The sequence below is a fragment of the Dasypus novemcinctus genome, chromosome 6 (genome assembly GCF_030445035.2).
Source record: "Dasypus novemcinctus isolate mDasNov1 chromosome 6, mDasNov1.1.hap2, whole genome shotgun sequence".
In the NCBI taxonomy this organism is placed as follows: domain Eukaryota; kingdom Metazoa; phylum Chordata; class Mammalia; order Cingulata; family Dasypodidae; genus Dasypus; species Dasypus novemcinctus.
In genome coordinates, this window is record NC_080678.1 from 135,835,891 (window position 1) to 135,857,085 (window position 21,195).

Sequence of the window (21,195 nt, forward strand, 5' to 3'; positions counted from 1 at the left end):
CGCGGCCCCGCGCGCACAGGGGGCGGAGGCGCGAGCTGAGCTCAGCCCCCTGAGGGGGCGACGGGGGCGTCCGGGGAGGAGGGGGCTGATTAGACAATATTAACGAGTTCCCGCCTCATCAGGAAGAGCGGCTCGTTAGCTGCGCGGGGGAAGGGTCCCCGGCGGAGCGCAGCGCACACTCGTGGCGCACGGCGGGCGGGCGGCGCGCAGGGCCGGGGCAGGCCGAGGGGCGGCGCGGATCCCGGGCGCGGGCGGCCCGCGGCGTGCCCTCTCTCTCGGGCGCCCGGAGCCAGCGCAGCCCCGGGCGAGCCGGGCGCGGGCCCGGCGAGGGGAAGCCGCCCGCGCGCCCCATCCCCACCCCTCGCCCCGGGCGGGCGGGCCGGCGATCGGGGGAAGGGCGGGCGGCGGCGGCTCGCTGTATATATCTCCGCGCTCCCCGCCAGGTCGCGCACAGCGCCCCCAGCCCAGGCGCCTCCCCGCCCCCTCCCCGCGCTCCGCGGCGGCGGCGGCAGTAGCACAATATGACAGTTGATGGGTGCTGGGGGTGGCGCTGGCGGCGGGAGATGCTCCCCCGAGCCCCTGCGCTGGCTGCCCGTTGCTAGCTGTGGCAAATGGTGGCGGCGGTGGCGGAGGCAGCAGTCTTAGAATGAGCAGCAATATCCACGCGAACCATCTCAGCCTAGACGCCTCCTCCTCCTGCTTTTCTTCCTCCTCCTCTTCCTCCTCGTCCTCGGTCCACGAGCCCAAGATGGATACGCTCATCATTCCGGTGACCATGGAGGTGCCGTGCGACAGCCGGGGCCAACGCAAGTGGTGGGCTTTCCTGGCCTCCTCCATGGTGACTTTCTTCGGGGGCCTCTTCATCATCTTGCTCTGGCGGACGCTCAAGTACCTGTGGACCGTTTGCTGCCACTGCGGGGCAAGACGAAGGTAACGCGCGCCCTAGGCGCCCGCCCCCTGCGCCGGCCCCGTCGCCTCTCGGGGTCCTCCGCAGCCCACCTCCTCGCTCCGCACGCCGCCGCTCCTCCCTCCCTCCCCGCCTGCCTTCCCCTCGCTGCCTTCCGTTGTCTCCGCTCTCCCTGCGCCCTCGGGATGGGGCAGCGGGTGGCGCGCCGCGGGTGAGGAGTTCCCCCCAATAGGTGCGCTCCGGGACGCGGACGCCCAATCCTGTCCCCCTATTTTTTATTGCAGGGTCGTCTGCGGCAGCGGCCGGGCCCGCGGGTGGGGGACGCGCGCCGCCCGGGTGAGGTGGTGCGGGGTAGGGAGCGCCAGCCCCGCGAGGACAGAGGAAGCTGGGGGCCGCTGGTGCGTGTTCCGTGCGGCTCACCTGCAGCGGCTCGGCTCCTCGCGTGGGCGAGGGGGAGCACATCAGCCCGCACTTGAGGAGTCTATTGGGGAGATGAGTTCGTGGGGTTAGAAGGAGGTGGGGATTCTTTGGGATAGGGAGAACATCTTTGGGACTGAGGAATCACGGGGGAGGAACGCGGTGGGAGGTTTTGCGGGAGGGGAGGGCGAAGGAAAGTTGGGGAGATCCACCCCAGTTTTGGAGCATCCCGTGCGGCTGCCACCTTAGGAATGTGGCAAGGTCACAGATCTGATGTTACCTCCCTCTCCATCCCTTAGGTATTCACTTGGAAAATACCCCTCACCCCACGTCCTTGGCCTCTGTCTTCCTACCCCCAGGCCACCCCCTTTGGGTCCCCAGACAGGCTGGCAGCAGCGCCAAGTTGGAGCGGGAACGGGAGGTCCGCTTTCGAATGGGCCGAGGCGGCGGTTTCGCGCCGATCCTCTTCCCCGGGCCCTTTTGAGGTGGCTGGATGTGGGCTGAAGCTATTCCTGGCGCAGAGACGCCCACCAGCACCCAGGCGCGCTACACCTTGGATGTGTGGTTACTAGGCTGATTGGCTGGTCTGTGGCCTGGTCTAGAGGTTCCCCACCAGCTGGAGGTGAGGGGCGCGGAGGGGGGTGGGGGGTGGGAAGGTTTGATAAAAAACTGTGGAATGAAAAAGAAAGGACTGGGGAAAAAAAGAGTGCTTTTTTTGCGCGCACGTGTGTGGGGGTGTAGTTTCCATCCTAGGGAACTTCATAGCTTTAAAAATTTTTGGAGGGAAGATATATCAAGGGAAAAGTGGGAGGTAGACAGAGATCCATGTCCCTCATTTTCACACCTTTTCTAGTGTGTAGTTTATCCGAGGACCCTCTCCAACTTCCCGTGGCGCAGCAGCCTCCTTGGTTGCCAAGCGAAAGCAGTGCGGAAGCTGGGGGCTCTGGGTGAAGGCTGGCTGGGAAAACACAAGGGGGAACTGAAGCGCTGTCTCCTCATCATTAATTATACATCGTGTTGGGTGGTGGGGCTCAGCTGTGTTTTGTGGCAGCACATTTGTGTTTTGGAAAATACTGGTGTGTTGGAAATAAGAGAGAAAAAGAAAAGCCATCACTCCGCCCCCACCACCCCCTCTTCCTCCCTCTTCTCCGGAGACCTCCAGGCGCTGGCCAGTCAGCAGGGAGAGAAATTCCTCCTCCTTGCCTAGGAGGAAACCTCCCAGCTTCCGGAGAAGCCCTCCGATTAAGCCAGATCCTGGCAGTGAGCCGGAGGCGCCCTACCAGCTCGTGGCTTCGTAGGGCTTCTTGTGCACGTGCTCTCTCTCTCCCACCTTCTGCGGAGCCTCTTTTCCTTTCCTGAGATGCAGTGATTGCCCTTGGGGAGTCCTGGTTGCCCCTGCTAGAAATGTTTCCCAGATTGAGGGATTTTGGCGAACTTTTAAAAATAGCCCCCTTTCTTTCAGGCATGGGCAGTTTTGATGAAAATGAATACTTCTTTTTTCAATGAGGAAAAAGAAGTTTTGGTGTTTTTGTGATCCTGGGGTTTTTAACACGGCTTCTAAAATATTTTTATTCTGTGGGTACATAAACGCCAGTGCGGTGCTTGGGATGAAATGCAAATCAGATTGTTCACAGAAAGAATCTTTTTCCTAAATGATGAACAAGCATAACTTATATCCGTTTTCTCAAGAAAATAGGTCTTTGGCAATCACTGTTAGGAAAAACAATTCCTAAGTATTTGGCTATGTTTTATAGCTCCAAGACCTGCTGAGTTGACATAGCTGGAGGCTACTACAAAGAATCATCCTAAGACTAGAGACGATTGCAGTGTCAGTTGGCAAGATGTGAGGTCAATGTCGAAGGACATCAGGTCATTTTGATGCCATCCCATTAGAAAATATGCCCAGAATCTTTTCTACCTGGCCCTCAGTCTGCTCAGTTAAACCATGTGTAGCGAGCTCATTATAGCCAGTCACAACTTAGGCCTTTTATTAACTTTTCTTCCTACCCTGAAAGAATGTATTTTTGCCACAATCTTGTCTTTTTTTGCTCCTCATCCTTTTTGCTTTCCAGGTGTTTGGCGGTTGTGGTCTAGACTTGGTAGAGAGCACTGCATTTGGCTATAGTTTGGAATAATTCTTTTAGTGCCAGGTTTCCCAAGCAAACCTAGGTTGCATTTCCCCAGAATTCTCCCATCACTCAGCTGCATTGACCCTCGCCTCCTTCAGCCCCCTGATGCTTGGCTAGGAGGTGGGGTCTAAGGAAGGCAGGCCTTCTTAGCATCTGAAATTCCATGGGAGATGAGTTTCAGAAGAGAGCTCTGGAATCCCCAGGATTTGGTCTGTGGACTGCACTGTCCTTTTTGATCAGAAGGACAAATATTGTATGATCTCACTAATATGAAGTAATTAGAGTGTGCGAATTCACAGAGTCACAAACTAGAATACAAGTTACATGGGGCCAGAGAGGGGGTAGGAAATGGGGAAGTAGTCCTTAATTGGTACAGAGTTTCCATTTGGGGTAGTGGGAAGGTTTCGGTAGTGGATGGGGTGATGGCAGCACAACGTTGTGAATGTAAGTAACACTGCTGAGTCGTGTGTTTGAATAGGGTTGAAAGGGGGAAATTTTAGGTTGTATACATGCTACCAAAATAAAAATAAAAAGCCTTATAGAACTGTACAATTCAAACAGTGATATCACCCTCATACAAAGCGTTAATAACAGGCAAAACTGTGTGTTTTGAGGGGGAGTATATGGAAACTCTGCACTTTTGTGTGATTTTTCTGTAAACCTACAACTTTTCTTAAAAACACAGAAACAAAATACAGAACCTGAGATGGTAGAAGTGGGTTGTGGGGCATCTTATTAGTCTGGCCGCTGAATCTTAAATGATGAATGACTTTACTATTTTAAACAGAACTGTATGTGGCTTATTGTTTTTTGGAGAATAAAGTAGAAAGCTAATGCCTACCCCCGTTGGGAACATGGGCAGTCATTCCAGTAGTGTGTTCTTAGCTGTGTTTTTTCACAGTATTGCTTTTTCTTCTCTTGAGTTTTGTCAGAACTCTCTGTTCACCTGGCTGTGATGTTTTGAGGTCCAGAAGCAGGCTGGAGTGGCAAGGGAACTAGACAGGCAGCCTGAACAAGGCTGCGACCTTGCAGCAGTCATTTAACCTCACTGGTCTCTCTCTGCTTGAGTATGAAATGTGGGGATTGAATTCTGTGAGTCGTAATGTCCTTTCCTGCTTTCTGATTCCACGTAGGAGAAAGGAAAGTTGAAGGAACTATGGGAAACGTTTCTAACTCAATGTGTTTTGCGATCCCCTTTCAATTCCTTGAGGAATTCAGCCTTGGAGTGTGTATGTGTCTTTATTCTCATCCTCTACTCTTCTTCCAGCATGCACTCTGCTTCTCTTTAAATGTCTGGGGAAACTGAGGCTTAAGGTCCAGCTTCCTGATGGAGTTTGCTGAGTGCCCCGCATGTGACTGGGCACACTTTCTGGCTCTCAGTTGAGCTGTCCTCCCTGCAGAAGCTTGGGCTTACGCAGGGATGGTCTGCATGTAGTGGATTACTGAGGGATCATCTCCATGGCTGTCTGAGAAAACCACGCATTTCCTCTCTTAGGCGCCTGACTAATTTAAACATCACATCCCATCATGGCTTGGTAATTATCCCGGGTCTGGCCTGATGCATTCAGCCAGGGTTGGAGTTTCAGAGCCTGGGCACTCTTGATTCCAGATTTGCCCTGGTGCCTTGTCCCTTCTCAGGGATTGGCTGCCAGTGGCCCACCTTCAGGTACCCCTTGTGATCAGATCACTTGGGGTGGCCTTGGGGACATTCTGAGCTCCCAGTCACTGGTGAGTGTCAGCTGGCCTTCCCTTGGTCTGAGAACCTTGGCTTCTCATTCCTCACCCTCTTTATAGAAATACACTTTAGTAGTGACTCTGCAAACAGACAGACCCAAGGTCAAATTGTGGGTATCACACACAGTGGAGCATCTTTGCCTGGCATCCATCCCAAGCCTTGATTTCTTCCTCTGTAAAAATGGCATCATGATGCCCACTTTGTTGGATATTTATGAGGAGTGGCAATAATCTTATAGGATTTCTAAAGGAGTGACAATAATATTCAGCATGCAGCAAATGCCTGGCACTTAACAGGTCTCTGAGAAGTGGGAGCTACCTCAGCTTCCCAAATTGTTGAGTTCATTTACTCTTTGATCCACTGAGCTTACAGCCTTTGAAGGGCACAAGACTAGAATAAATAGAATTTATTTAGACCTTGAAGTCTCGAGGTCTGGGTCATATGACTAGTTAGGATCAGACTGAGATTTGGGCTCATGGCTCTTGGCTATTGTAAGACAGGAAGATTGGTCAAGGTCAGCCATGAACGTCTGCAAGGATGAGGACAGTGTGAAGTCAATGGGGGAGCCCTGACAATGTGGGGGTCTGGGAACTCTCAGCCTAGCACAAGTGGTGTTTAGTGGTGGGTATGTGGCTGCCTGGTATCACTCCCCAGCTGCCATCCCTTTACTCCAGGGCCAGAGCTCACAGTCGTGATTCCTCAGTCACACAGCAGTCTCCTGGCCAGGGCCGTCTCTGCCTGGAGCAGCTCTTCCTCGACAGCCTCTAGAGCAGCATTTCCCAAAGTGTGTTCTGGGGAGCCCTTGTCCTTGAAGTTACCCTGTGGGGGGAAAAATGGGAGTCATGGAGCCTGCCTGAGCTCCTGTCTTGGAGATTCACACGGCAGGCTTGGAGAATCCTACCTGTAGGGAAATGGGTGAGACTGCTCTTGAATGTGCTCGCTTTGAGCACCTCGCCTGGGTGTTGAAGCTGGCCTGGGCAGTGACCAAGAGTCAACCTTGTGACCTTGGGCAGGGACTTGACTTTGAGCCTCCGTTTCCTTATCTGCACATTGGGGATCATCATCGAGCAGAACCCTATGAGATAGGCCCACTTATTAACCCTATTTTACAGCATTTCCTAGGGGGACGCTGGTGACCCATGGCCTTGTTTGCAAGCCTTGGACTGGCTCTGCTTCTGGGTGCCCAATGGCCTTGCTCAAACATGCAGCAGGATGCAGGGAAGAGCTGGCCCACTGCTCGGCCTGCGGGGCAGGATTCCAAGGGCTGGGCTAAGTGGGCTTTGTCTCTGCCTCACTACTTTCTTCATTGGATGGAGTAAGTGTCTGCTCTGAAGCTCTCTTTCTTTGACTGCAGTGAGAAGCCTGGTGTCAAAGCAGTCAGGTTGGTGTTGGGTTCTGCCACCAGGGCCTCCTTTCCAATGAGGGTGGCCCCACTCTGACCAGCAATGGCCGTGCTCGCCGTGAATCGCAGCAGCCAACACAGGTTTCCTGGGGCTTCAGAGCCCTGGAGCGTACCTCTGTGGTTCTGGTGACAAGGGCTGCATTTGTGCCACAGGCCCTGTGGAGGATGCTTGTCCCCACGGAGATGTCAGGCCAGCCAGGCCTCCCTGCAAGACCTTGGCCATTCCACAGCCTTCTGCGTGCAGCACAGCAGATCAAAAGCATCCTTCTTTGAAGTGCCTCTTGAGAGGGTAACCTGGGCCCAAGGCACACAGAGAAGGGAACTTGGGGGCCACAGGCAGAGGCAGAAGTGCCTGCCCCTTTTGGGCAAAAAGGCCAAGCAGGTTCAGTTGGGGATACGGGATCTCAGCCTCCAAGGGCTTGAGGGAGCATCTGGTCCAGGCCCTCTGAAACCATCATCTGTACACAGATCCCCTGTGGAGCTGGAAAAATGCAGACTGGGATTCAGGGGAGCTGGGGTGGGGCTTGAGATTCTTCACCCCTAACAAGACCCGGGCAAAGCTGATGCCAGCAGACACACTTCCTTGACCAGCCAGGACCTGGCCCATTCCTCAGCCTCCAGGTGGCCCATCTCTGAAACCCAGCCTGTTTTTAAATATGGAAACCCCTAGCTCTTCAGCAGACAAAGTGGGAAGGGGCGTGAGGAGGCAGGTTCCCTGTGTCAGGACAGGCAGGTAGTGAAGACAGCTCTGGCTTCTCGAGTGTTCTGGGGTTTGGGCCGAGCACTTGTTGCTCACTCTGGACTTCTCTGGCACCTGCCTCCTAGGGAAGCGATGGGCATGGCTGGGTTGGAGCTGGGTTGGAGTGTTCTGGAGAAGTACACGGTCTCGTCTGTGCCTTGTCCATCAGAGCACAGGCTGTCCCTAGTGCCAGTTGGTCACGGTGCATGGGGTGAGGCTTTTTGAAGGCCAGCATGGCATCTCAGCCAAACCACCATCTTGCAAAATGAAAGGCGAGCCGTGTGGCCAGGGCTCACAGTGGTGGCTCACAGAGCCAGTGGGGGGCCACGCCCTCTGGAGTGCTTGAAGTTGGTGATGGCAAAACTGCAAGCCCAGCTTTCCACAGGGACCTGGGTGGGCATCCCCAGACTCGAGGATTCTGCTTTGAAGGACTAGGCTCAAGCCCTGGTCATCTGTGGCCAGAGATGGGTGGTACCCCTCATTGCACTTCTCAGGAAATCCAGCAGATAAAACTGAAGATGGCTCCTCTCCTCGCCAGAGTGGGGTTGCACAGGTCATACTGCCAAGGACTTTTTCCTTGAGATACGCTTTCTGTGCTGTTCCGTTGTCAAAGGGGAGACCCCGGGCCAAACTTAAGCCATGTGAATTTCAGCACATACTAGGTTCCCAAAGAAAGCTTACCATTCTTATTACTGTTCATTTTGGTTTAATTGCATATTATGTGCCAGGAACTATGCTAGGGGCCAGGTTTTGGGGGAAAAATCATTAAAACCCAGTACCTTCTGCCTGTCTGCTCAATAGGACTTTTCCTTGGCCAGGAAAAAGTTATTTTTTTGTGTGGTATGGATTTGTGTGATCCCTGAGTTGACTGCTGACTCCTCGAGGGCAGGAACTGAGTCATCAAATACAAACACACGCTAGGAGGGAACTTTCCCTAGTGGTTAGCTGGGTCTGAGTGGGAGGGAGGTAGGCGCAAAGTCAGCCTTGCTTTTTGGGAATAGGTTGTTAGAAGCAATGGAGAAATTCTGGGTGAGAGGGATGGACTTGACTTGATGAAAAAATGATGTTTGAGTAATTCCTGGATTTTAATTATTCATGCCACTCCTGGCTCTGACCTGTGGATAATAAGGAATTTGTCAGGCCGGGGGGGGGGATAGTTGCTTCTGAGGTAGGTGAGTCAGGCAGAACACAGAAGGGCAGCTTCAACGAGTGGCTACTGCAAGGGGGAATTTGCTTTTTTTTTGAGGGGGGGCATTATTTGGCGATTGTCTTTAGGGCATTAGGTCTGATTGCCAATTTGAAAATGTCATTGGCACTCCAGGCCCCAGATGGATATATGTAACCTTGTCATACCAGGCCTGAGAACCTTGTCCCTGTAAGACCTCATACCTGTTTGATGAATGCTTCTTTGCATGGCCTAAAACAAACTTATTTAAAACATCTCACTTTCTAGACTATGCTGTTTCATTTGCCTCCTCCCTTCCAGGTTATTTTAGGGATCCAAATCCCACCGACTCTTGGTATTTCAAAGATAATGAAGAGGAAAGCCTATTTTCCTTCCTTCTCTTCCATCTCTCTCTCCTTTCCTTTATTTTCCCTCTTCCTTAGTGGTCCTCATTCTGGAGGGCTTTCATGGGAACTCACTGTCATTTAATTTTGATTTCTAGCACAATAAGGGGAAATATTTAGATTTGAGGAAGGAGTGGAGAAGAAGTAATTAGGGGAAATGCTGAATTAATCTCCCCATTATCAGAGTTCAGCTTTTATTTCGGGGGAGGGGTGGCTGGGTATATATATATATATAGAAGGCTGATAGAATTCTAGATTTGTGGCTTGAAGTGAAGTTCATTTCCATCCATTGACTGCCAAAGTCTGGTGTTTGTGATGCCGTTCACAAAGAGTTATTAAGGCAGGGATTTCTAGTAACACTCTTCCCAGGGCCGCTTCTAACTGTGTGAAGCTGATCAGCGACTGGTCTGCATCTTTGCATATGATTGGAAGGCAGGTTACCTACTGGGATGTAAAGACTGGGATGCCTATACCTAGATTTCAAGTGGAAAGTTCAAGAACAGTGCTTATTTTCCTTTTCTGTTCCTTGTCTTGGCCTTGCTCCTTCTCCCCTCTTAGAAGTGGGAGGGGTGGAGAGTGGCTGGTTCAGGGCTCCAGCCCAGTCCAGGAGAGGAGCAGAGGGGTTGAAGTTTGCAGGTTATTAGACAAAAAACAGGGGCTTGATTTACATGTTCTGAAGCACAGAAGGCAGCATCACGGTGGCAGAAGGGCCTTCAGGGCTGCAGGTCCTGCTTCTTGCCAGTGCTGGAGCCATCCTGCACCTTTACCAGAGGGCACGGGAGTGTACGGCTCTCCTCAGGCCACCATTTCTTAGACAAATCCACTTTAGAAAGAACAGAAAACACTTTCTCTGCACAGCACTGGCCCTTTCTGCCTCTGGTCCATCTCTGGAACACACAGGACAGGTCCTGGTTGAGGATAGCTGTCACGTTTGGAATCCGGTTCTGGAAGGCCCCCAGCTGGTTGGAGTTTAGACGTGGACAGTGTTGTTGAGGCAAAGGATGGCTTTAAGCTCTGGCTGGTCACTTTCTTTTCCTCTCCAGGGCTTCCCCATGCTCCTCCTGTGGAAAGGTACCCCCTCCCCATTTACTCAGACTTTGGAAAGTGACCCACTCCTGCCTGTTGGTTATCATAGTTTGCCCTCTGTGATCTGTTTGGTCCTGTTGGGCTCTCTGGCTGCTTTTTTTAAAAAAATTAATTAATTAATTAATTAATTAATTTTTTATTACATTCAGAAAATATGAGGTTCCCATATATCCCCCACCCCCTCACTGCACCCCTCCCCCCATAACAACAATCTCCTCCATCATCATGAGACGTTCGTTGTATCCGGTGAATACATCTCTGAGCACCGCTGCATCTCATGGTCAATGGTCCACACCATAGCCCAAACTCTCCTACATTCCAGCCAGTGGGCCATGGGAGGACATACAATGTTCTGGCTGTTTTTGGACCCTGAGTCTGTTCCTTCATCTGTGATGCATGCGCTGTGCCTCTGGGTTTAGCTTCCTTCACGTTTCACACAGGGCTTGGTCAAGAGCAGATGTAATTTGGGGGCCATGCAAAGACTACATGTGGACGGTGTGGGTCCTTCATCAAGAAGTCTGAGTTGGACTCTGTTTTCTGGGTATTGGCCCTTCTGAGCCCGAGAGAGAGAACAGGTAAGAATCTTGAGCCTCTTTTGCATCATTTTAATATAGCTGCTCCCTGGAATCGAAGGCTCTTCCTTCCCCAACTGCCCACCTTATCTCCTCTTCCCTTCAATTTCTATCTTCTGCTGCTCCCATTCACCCCATCCTGCTGAACAGAAGGAGACCAGGCAAATAAAAAGGAAAGAAAGGAAACCAGGAGGAGAACTTGAAAGAGGGCAGAGGGTAGAGGGGAGGTGTTCACAAGAAGAAAAATAGAATTTGTTTCCTGGGAGTTAGAGGTTGGATAAATATATAATTGGGTGGATTTTGGGTTTGTCCCTTCACCTTTGTCTTAATGAATAAATCATGTAAAATGACCTCACCGCCAAGGAGTGAAGCATTATATAAAGACCAGTGGGCAGAGTGACTTCACTTTTGGAAAAATTTAGCTTTTCAAGTGAGAAGTTCTGTCTAATTGAGAGCATGGGGCCTGTGTGTGGCCCTGTGGGCCAGAGGGAAGGGTTTTAGGGCTTGGTGGGGATCTTCTTTGTGTGCTTATGTTATGAGGACAGGAACTTTCCACTCCTCTTAAGGAGGAGTTGCTGCATTAATCTTGTTTCCCTTCACGTGGCTTTGGAAAGTGGATCCTCTGTGGCTTTGGAAGTGGAAAAGGTGGGCATCCGATGATAATCAAATGGAGAACTCAGAGTTGAGGTTCAGAGGCATGGGGGAAGGATTTTGAGGATGAAGGGGCTTATCCATGTGCTGGGGATTTTTATGACTAACATTAGCTGGCAGATTTATGTATTGTTTTTCTCCTTTGTACATGGGGTCCTCTTTCCTAACAGGCTTAGAGGAATTGCTTAGCTGTCCGTGAATTATAGTCATTTCTCCCATGGATTGTGAAAGACACTACCAATTAGGTGAGAAGATTCTTTTTTTTTTTTGAATATGAATTTATTAATGAGAAATACATTTTTAAAAAAACATTATTAACATAAAAATTTCCCCTTTTACCACATTCAAATATATAATTCAGTGCTGCTAATTACATTTAAAATGTTGTGTTACCACCAGGAAGATTCTTGAAGAATATAGTTAGGGTGTCCCCATCAGAAGCCACAGAAGTCAAGCATTTGCATCAGTCTTGCAAAAGAAATCAGTTTCTTAGATTCAACTGCAAAGCTTTTTTCTTTGTGAGATTTTCTTTTCAACTTCAGTGTTTTACATATTTGTCCTGAATTTTAACGGACTATATGATTATTGTAGAACATTCAGGCAGTACAGGCAGGCATTAAAAAAAAAAAAAACAAAAACAACTCCTGCCTTCTGGAGATGACCAGATTTCCGTCCCTGACCATTCTCCCGGGGGGCTCAGGTTTTTTGGTGGGCATTTGATGTTCTTCCTTTAAGAATTTGAAAATGGCAGCAACCTGAAAAGTGTCCATACTGGCTTTGTTTGATTTTGCGTTAAAAAAAATTATGGTAATAGGTGTGTGTGTGTATGTGTGTGTGTGCATGGGCATGTGTATAAAACATAAAATTTGCCCTGTTGACCATTTTTAAGTATACAGGTCTGTGGCATTAATGACTTTTACAGTGTTGTGCTACCATCATCACCTTTCATTCCTAAAACTTTTTTTGTCTTTATTTTTTTAATGTTACATAAAAAAAAATGAGGTCCCCATATACCTCCCACCCCCCTCACCCCACTCCTCCATTCATAAAAACAACCTCCTCCATCATCATGAGACATTCAGTGCACTAAAACTTTTTTTTATCACTCAAAACAGAAACTCTATCCCTGTTAAGCAATAACTCCCAATGCCCCACCCACTCCCCAGCCCCTGGTGACCACTATTCTATTTTCTTTGCTATGAATTTGCTTATTCTATGTATTTCATATAAGTGGAATAACACAATATCTGTCCTTTTGTGTCTGGCTTATTTCACTCAACATGATGTCTTCAAGGTTCATCCATGCGCAGCATGTGTCAGAACTTCCTTCCTTTTTATGGCTGAATAATATTCCATTGTATGGCTGGACCATGCTTTGTTGGTCTCTCTTTCCATTGAGGGGCATTGGCTCGTTTCCACTTTTTGCCTATTGTGAACAATGCTCCTGTGAACACTGGTGCACAGTATCCATTGGAGTCCCCATTTTCAATTCTTCGGTGGCCTTGTTTGATTAGATGGTGTTCAGATGGAGAACAAAAGAAAGGACCATCTAACCCTCCAGCAGCTTTTTTTTTTTTGCCTGTGGAGTTGGGTTAAATGGATTCTGTTCTTAAGGTGAAGTTAAAGAATTACTTTAAATCAGAAGTTTCAATTTTGACATATGAGTAGCGGTCTTGTCTTAGGCAAGTCATTGACTCTGGGCCTAGGTGTTCTCTGATTCAGTGATTTCAATGTAAAGCCATTTCTTAAATCAGATTTTAAAACTATCATTTTTTTTAAAAGATTTATTTATTTCTCCCCCATCCCTCCATTGTCTACTGTCTGTGTCCATTCGCTATGTGTTCTTCTGTGTCTGCTTGTATTCTCATTAAGTGGCTCTGGGAACCGATCCTGAGATCTTCCAGAGTGGGAGAGAGGTGATCATTGCCTTGTGCCACCTCTGCTGCCTCATCTGCTGCATCTCTTATTATCTCTCCTCTGTGTCTCTCTTTGTTGCATCATCTTGCTGCAGCAGCTCTCCGCATGGGCCAGCAGTCCTGCATGGGGCAGTACTCTGTGTGGGCCACCACTCTGTGTGGGCCACCACTCTGTGTGGGCTAGCACTCCATGTGGGCCAGCTCACCATGTGGGTCAGCTTTCCTTCACCAGCAGGGCCTGGGTATTGAACCCTGGACCCCAATTGCTTGAGCCACATCTGCTTCCCAAAACTATCATTTTTATTGGATAAAGAACCAAAGACTGAACTATTCCAGGTGATGGACCCAGGGAGAAGTTCTGGTTCTGCTGTAAATCACAAGAGTGAAATTTGATCTACATGCGCTCTGAAGTATCAACTTTGATGAGGTTGCGTATGTAAGAATTAGCATCTGGAGACACAGGCCCTGCTGGAAACACTGTCAGACCTGTCATTAAAAAAAGTCTCAGAAATAGGATTTTGTCACTCTGCTATTACTTTTGACATGGCCATACATCACTTTTGAGGTTTAAATTTTAATTTTTGATGCTGGGGAAAGGTTGAAAGCATCTTAGGTTATAGAGTATAAATAATGTGCTGTGTGATAGGCTGGCTGTGTTGAGGTTGGGCATAAAAAGAAGCATCTATTTAAGGAGGAGCTCTTGCAAATCAGCTTTCTTTGATGCTTTTCCTTAACTCTCCCCAGAAGGCAGCCCCGGTGCCAGAAGGCTCATCTCAGCCCTGTCCCATGGAATGTTCTGGCTGTTTAAAGCAGGGATAAGATTACCACAGCTTCTGTGGCAAAAGAGCACGTGTCTGAAGAGATGATCCCTAAACACTCAATAACCCCTGAAATATAATTCCTCTAGCACCTTAGGCAGGCAGTGCACCAGAACTTTCTGGAAAAGTTCTCCTAGGTTACATAATAACAATTTTATTATGCTACTGGGGTCATGTATTAAATTTTAACTTGTCACAGATACATTTCATGAACACTGCACAAATCCGCAGATTACCAGATAGCTTGTGGGTGTTATTAAGTGAATCAGTGATTGCGTGGGACTTGATGGAGCCCAGGCAAAAATACTAATTTGGATAATTAGATTCTTCCATATTATAGTTTAATCCCTAAGGTGGGTAAAAACATCCTCCCTCCAAATAAACTAAAAATTTTGGCAGTAGTGATTGCAACGACAGTACGGAAGAGTAGATTTATGGCCATGAACCACATATGAGAGAGATTTTTTAAAACTCTGGGCACCTTTTCATTTTCCTTGGATAGGCAGTGCGAGCTCTATATTTTTAATTGCTCCCCTCTTTAAGTCAGGAGCTGAAATGTCATCATGCAGATCTCTCCTGAGTTGCATGGAAACTAATAAAATCATGAAGGTTTCTATTTGTACTCTATGAACACATACTGTGATGAAACTGAAACAGCCCATCTCCAGGGATGATGCTATTTAAATGCCAGGCAGTGGTTTAAAACTGATTTTAATGGTGAAAAGAGAAACCAGCCAGTGAGGCACTCCCATTCCTCCCCCCCCCACCTCAGCAGTACCTGTTTTCCTGAGAAAGAATTAATTTAAAACAGGAACCTCCAGTCTCTAAAATATCTGGTCTGTCACCTGCTATCGAAGGTGGCAGTTAGTTCCCCAGATTCTCTCTTAGCCATTTTCTCTTCTTCCTCAGGTGTGGCCCTTTATCTCCCAAGCTTCCGGGTGCTTTTGTTTTAGGAAAGTCTTTCTGTGTGAACTGGAATTACTGGCTTCTTAGGAAAAAGAAATTCATATCAAACTTTTGAGTGCTTAATTGCTATGTATCAAACATTGCTTTAAGGTCCTTATAATGATTATGTTATTTAATCCTCAAAACAGTCCTACTTTTTACAGATTAGAAAACCAAGGCATAGAGAACAACAAATTTTTTTTTGGATAATCAACTTGGAGTGCTTACAGTATGTCCCACAGTTTCCAAGGACTTGATATGTCTTATCTCACTTAATCCTCACAACAACCATATGACGTCAGTACTTTTGTGATCTTTGCTTTACAGATTAGGAAACTGAGGCATGGAGAGATTTAGTAACTCGCCCAGGGTCACACAGTGTGGAGGGACAGAGTCAGATTTAAACCCAGGCAGGTGGTCAAACATATAACTCCTGCCCTGTAGGGCAGCAGTGCTCAGCTCATTCCTGCACACGGTGGGAGGGAAACTGTGAAGATGTAGAGGGGACACTGGGAGAGGAGTTGGCAGTTCAGACTCATGCACCATTCCTAGACTAGATGTGAGGCCCCTTGGATAAATTCAGAGAATTCTATACCACCAGGATAGACAAGAGCCCTAAAGGTTATCTTGTCCTTTAATCTCTCTGAGTCTTAGTTTTCCTTGCTGTAAAATGTGATAATTACCTTTTTCTCTACCTAACAGGCAGTGATGAAGTGTGCAGTTGTTCAGGTTGCTCATTGTGCAACTCCAGGTGTGCTATGATAGTCACATCAGATAATGCATTAACTGATGGTCTGTGGCACATAGACCCTGTGCTTGGGTGTATGTGGAGTCATGGAATAAATATTGGGGCAGTTTTCTGAGCATCAGTCTTCCTTGAAGATTTGGAGAAAAACATGATTTTTAATGTTAACACATACACAGATACCTTAGGAGTGGGAGGCAGAATTCAAGCACATGTGTAAACACTTGAGGGAGATGTGTTTGTGAGAGGTTTGTGTGTGTGTGAGTGTCATCGGCATTGGTGCATGAGGGCACGGAGGAGCGGCCTGGGCCACCCCCCAGAAGTTCGTGTTCCTTCTCTGCTGAGAAGTGTCTTTTGATGGAAAAGTTTGAGACATACAGGTGAAGTATTATCATTAAAGCATGAGTCTAAGCATCCAGCACGGGAGGATGCCTTATTGTTTCTACAGGCGATCTACTCATATCTCAAATTCTGAGACTCTGTTATTGTATGAATGGAAATTCCATGAAAGGCAAAAAAAAAAAAAGATCCCAGAGTTCTCAGGTCTATTATCAACAAGGTGTATTTTGGATATCAGCAGGACAGAGAATTTAATCTGAACACTCAGAAGACGGTGGCGGGAACCCATTCAGTGGCCGTGCATGTTCCCTTGCCTTAGAAGGACCCTGCCTTGCCCCTCTCCACTCACAGCCTGGAAGCCCATCACCGTAGCCCGGTGTGGATCTCTTCTGAGGCCACTGGGCATGGCAGCCTGTGCCTGCTGAGCCCCAGGCACAAAATATTTGGCGACAGGAGGTGAAGTGGGCAGTGAGCAGGTCTTCATGAAGCCTGGCTGCCAGGAAATGGCAGAGAACATTGAGAATCACTCAGAGAGGGGGTGGCTAGAGAGGGCCCTGGGGCCAGCGGTGTGAAGACCACCCCAGCCTGCCCACCTCCAGGCCCAGTGCCCACGGGCTGTTTCCACGAGGACTTCGGAGCCCTGGGCAGACCTCCTGGTGTGCTGGATGAGCCCTCCCAGGCCCCCATGCCTGTGGTGTCGAGAAGGGAGAATGCTCGCATGCCAGCCCGTGTGTGTCCCAGAGGCCCCTGGCGAGGCATAACAGGACCCCGGGGACTTAGAAGAGGCTTCTCTGCTGCCAGTGGTGCTATTTTTAGCTCCCTCCCATGCCCCCTGCTGTCCCAGGTGTTTGTCAGCAGAGCATCCTGCATCCTGCGCGCTTGGAAAATGGCCGTCACCACCCGGTCTGCCTTGTGTGGCCCCAGCAGTGTGTCTGGGGGACCTGCCATCCAGGCTGTGCCTCCGAGGCCAGCAGGCTGCTGCAAGGCAGCTGCGTCTCCTGCCTTTCTACTGGCCGTGGGGCTGCTGGTTCAGGTGAGGTCAGACCAGCGTGAGCAGGTCTGCTGTCCCCGGCCCCTCCCTGAGTGCAGATGCATGGGGCAGCATCGTGGACCCGAGGACAAGCTGTCACACTCAGCAGCCGCTGTGCTCTCCTGCCCCCTGCCCATCACGGAGGAGTGCTCCAGGCTTGAGCGACATCCCCGATGGTGGGGAATGTGGCGATGGCCACATTCGGCCTCATGCAGTCCAGATGTGGTGGAAGGCTGGGTGACCTCAGGCTTGGTCCACTGCTCCCCTTTCCAGGCCTCCAGCTGGCCTCACCCATCACTCACAGCTCAGCTCAGCCACCACCTTCCTGGGAAGTCTTCTCCACCCGCCCTAGTTAGAGGTCTGTCCCCCGCTCTTTTTGGCGACTCCCCACTCTGTTTCGATGTCTCGTGTGGTCATCATCCATCTGAGGCTGCACTGCTGTTTATGTGGCCAGCACCTCACCTCTTTGGCTGCAGGCTCCCTGTGGACAGCACCGGTCTTTCTTTGCTTTTGGTCTTTTTCTTTTCTGATCCCCTGCTGTGCCTGGAGGGTGGCCAGGGAGCGTTGGCTGCTCACTAGCAGTGCCATAGCCAGTCTCCAAAGAAGCCTCTCCATGTGTTTGGCTCCTGGTGTTCACATCTAGGGGCAGAACCCTCCTTTGAGCAGGGCTGGCTCTGTCATTGCTGGTAACCATGGGGGCATGGGGGAAGTGAGGAGCGGGAGTTCTGAAGCTGGGTGGGAAGAAGAGCCGTGGAAGGCCTGCTCCTGGAGCAGCCAGCCACCATGTAAGATGCCTGAGCTTACCTTGTTGTGACAAGAGTGGGCCACATGGAAAGGCACTGGAAGGTGAGATACTACATGAAGATAGACAGAGAGAGAGAGAGAGATACAGGCTCCCAGCATGTGAGTAAAGACGCCATTTTAGAAGCAGATCCTTGAAACCCAACTGACATCAGATAGATCAGAGATGAACCGACCAGCTGATCCCTTCCTGAATTTTTTTTTAAAGATTTATTTATTTATTCAATTCTCTCCCCTCCCCCAGTTGTCTGTTCTCTGTGTCCATTTGCTGCGTCTTGTTTCTTTGTCCGCTTCTGTTGTCCTCAGTGGCACGGAAAGTGTGGGTGGCGCCATTCCTGGGCAGGCTGCACTTTCTTTCATGCTGGGCGGCTCTCCTTAAGGGGCGCACGCCTTGTGCGTGGGGCTCCCCTATGCGGGGAACACCCCTGCGTGGCAGGGCACTCCTTGCGTGCATCAGCACTGCACATGGGCCAGCTCCACATGGGTCAAGGAGGCCCGGGGTTTGAACCGCGGACCTCCCATGTGGTAGATGGACGCCCTAACCACTGGGCCAAGTCTGTTTCCCCCTTCCTGTATTTTTGACTTAAAAATTATGAACAAAATAAAATGATCATTTTAAGCCACTTTGGGTGGCGGACTTGGCCCAGTGGTTAGGGTATCCATCTATCACATGAGAGGTCCTCGGTTCAAACCCCAGGCCTCCTTGACCCGTGTGGAGCTGGCCCATGCACAGTGCTGATGCACACAAGGAGTGCCCTGCCATGCAGGGGTGTCCCCCACATGGGGGAGCCCCACACACAAGGAGTGCACCCTGTAAGGAGAGCCGCCCAGTGCAAAAGGAAGTGCAGCCTGCCCAGGATGGCACCGCAGACACGGAGAGCTGACACAACAAAATGACGCAACAAAAGAAACACAGATTCCTGTGCTGCTGACAACAGAAGCTGGCAAATAAGATGCAGCAAATAGACACAGAGAACAGACAACCGGGGTGGGGGGGAAAGGGAGAGAAATAAATAAAATAAATAAATCTTTAAAAGAAAAGCCACTTTGTTTTAGGGTGATTTGTTACCCAGCCATAGGGAATTGGAACAAAGAGCCACTCTTTAGTGAGCTCCTTCCCCAAGAGCCATCTCATGCCCTCTGTCTCAGTGTCTCTTGGCCTCTCTTCCCAAGCTCTCCACCCTCAGCCCCCTGGGCTTCTTTCATTTTATCACACCTTTTGTTCTTATACCCCTGGACCTTCACACATGCTCTGTATGCTGTGGGGGATTCTCTTCCCTTGTGTTCCCTCTCCCCTACCACTTTGCTGATGCCATTTCTGTGGTTTGCTGGTCACTGGGTAACAACTGGCCTTCTAGGGAAAAAAGTCCCAGGTAGTAGCATTTGCCAGTTTCCGGGGAGCGACTGCTCCCATCACAGCTGATTTCATGGTACCAGATGCCACTGAACAGAGGCAGGCATTGGTATCTACACTTCCCAGACAAGGACACTGAAGATCAGAGAGGTTCCGTCACTTTCTGATATAGTCACTGGCAGATATGGGCTCTGGTCTGCTAAGCCTCAAAGCCCCTACTCTCCCCACAGCACCACACTGCCCTCCTGAAGAACCAGTGGCTGACCGTGAGCACAGGCAGTTCCGCTGCTGGGCTGGCCCACTTCTCCCGTAGGCCACTGGTCCTCCCGTGGTGTCTCGTGAGTTGCTGCTGGCCCTTCCTCATGCTCACCAGTCCTAGCCAGTTGCATCCTATCCTTTCTTTCTTGGACATTATGCTGTCTAGTCTCTGCAGTGCATGCAGTGGTCACAGAAGCACCTACCAGTTCAACTTGAGGCTCGGTTAGCTGTGTGTAGCATTCAGGTTAGACCGGCTGCTGCAACAAGCAACCCTAACATGTCAGTGACCAAATGCAATAGAATTTAGATATTATTCATATAAAGTACCATTGTTGGTAGGGGTGGAGGGACATGCTCCACACAGTCATTCCGGGGCCTCGGCTCCTGTGGATCTGCCATCTCCCGGGGCTCTGAAGACCTCTGCTAGATCCTCTGCATCAGCCTGGCAGATGGGGAGTGAGAAGGAGGGACCGTGAGGGGTAGTTTTTGTGGAGCAAAGCCTGGCAGTTGTTCACATCCCTTCTGCCCACACAGTGCATGGGCCAGAATTCAGGCACCTGCAGTAGATGCTGAGAAATGTAGGAGTGTGCCCAGGAATCAGAAATGGGTTTGGAGGACCTCAAGCCAGTTTCTGTAGTACCTGGATTGCAGAGTCCCAGGCTGAGTAAGAATCTGGGTGAGGTCTCCGGTTGTCTGTCCATAGCTGGGTCTGCCCTAATTAATAATTACCATGGCCTAAATAGAGAAACTGAATATTTGCTGGTATCTACCAGGTTACAGATCTGACTTTATGCAACATACATTCTTAATTCTCTGGGTGGTATTATTATTATTATCCCCATTTTATAGGTGAGCAAAAGGTGCTTATGTTGTTTGTCCAAGGTGCATACGTTTCCAGAGTGTTATTTCTTAGTCCCTGCCCAACTGCTCTGGGGTTCCCTCTGCTCTGCCACTTTTGGTCCCTGCCTTCAGCTTGAAGCTACTCCACTTCTTAAACACCTGAGGAGCAAAGGGACAAAGGGGCTTAACCTCCTCCTCTCTCTCTGTGCTGTAGAGAACAAAGGCATCTTCACTGTCCCAAGATGATGTTGCCCTTGCCCTCCCTGGTGTTGTTAAAGGGCTTTGAGCTGAAAGTGGTTGCCCGCACCCATCCTTAGGATTTGAAAGCACCGTCTGCTGCTCAGCTCTTTCCTGCTTTGAATATTACCTTGAGTGGCTCTTCGCCTGGAACATGAAGAGCATAAGTGGGCTGGATGACAGAGGCTGCTTCCTGGGTCCCTCATCTTTCTCCCCATGGTGCATCCCCGTAGCCCATTCCACTCAGTTCAGATTTCATATTTAAGGAGAGTTCAGGAGTTCACTTGTGAGAAAACGGGATTGAAGGTGAGTAACAACATGAGCAATGTGGCTTTTTTCTCAAATCCAACGGACCAGATTGTAGGTGTCTGAATGAGCTTTTCTTGTTCTACACAGTCCAGTGTAGTCATCAAGAGCCTGCCCTTTGAGCTGGACAACTTGGCCTCAGACCACACTTCTGCTACTTGCTGACTTGTAGACCTCGGGCAAGTTAACTTCTTGGGTCTTCCATGTACTCACTTGAAAGGAGGAACTGGTGGGAACAGATGTGGGTCAAGCTGTTGAACACCCACCTCCCACTGTGGGAAGTCCCAGATATGGTTCCTGGTGCTTCCTGCAAAACCAAAAACAACAAGCAAAACAAGCAAAAAAATCAACTCGGGTAAATGGCTGTGGCTCAATTAGTTGGGCTCCCGTCTACCATAT

The 21,195-nt window shown here is 49.7% G+C and overlaps 1 protein-coding gene across 1 annotated transcript in view; it reads left to right on the forward strand.

Moving 5' to 3' along the window:
• Positions 1 to 345: 345 nt before the first annotated feature.
• LOC131278853 (disks large homolog 5-like) overlaps positions 346 to 21,195 on the forward strand; it is a 199,539-nt gene continuing 178,689 nt past the window's right edge. Inside the window, 1 exon segment of the mRNA XM_058299452.2 lies at positions 346 to 930. The gene's annotated coding sequence lies outside the window, so the exon portion shown is untranslated.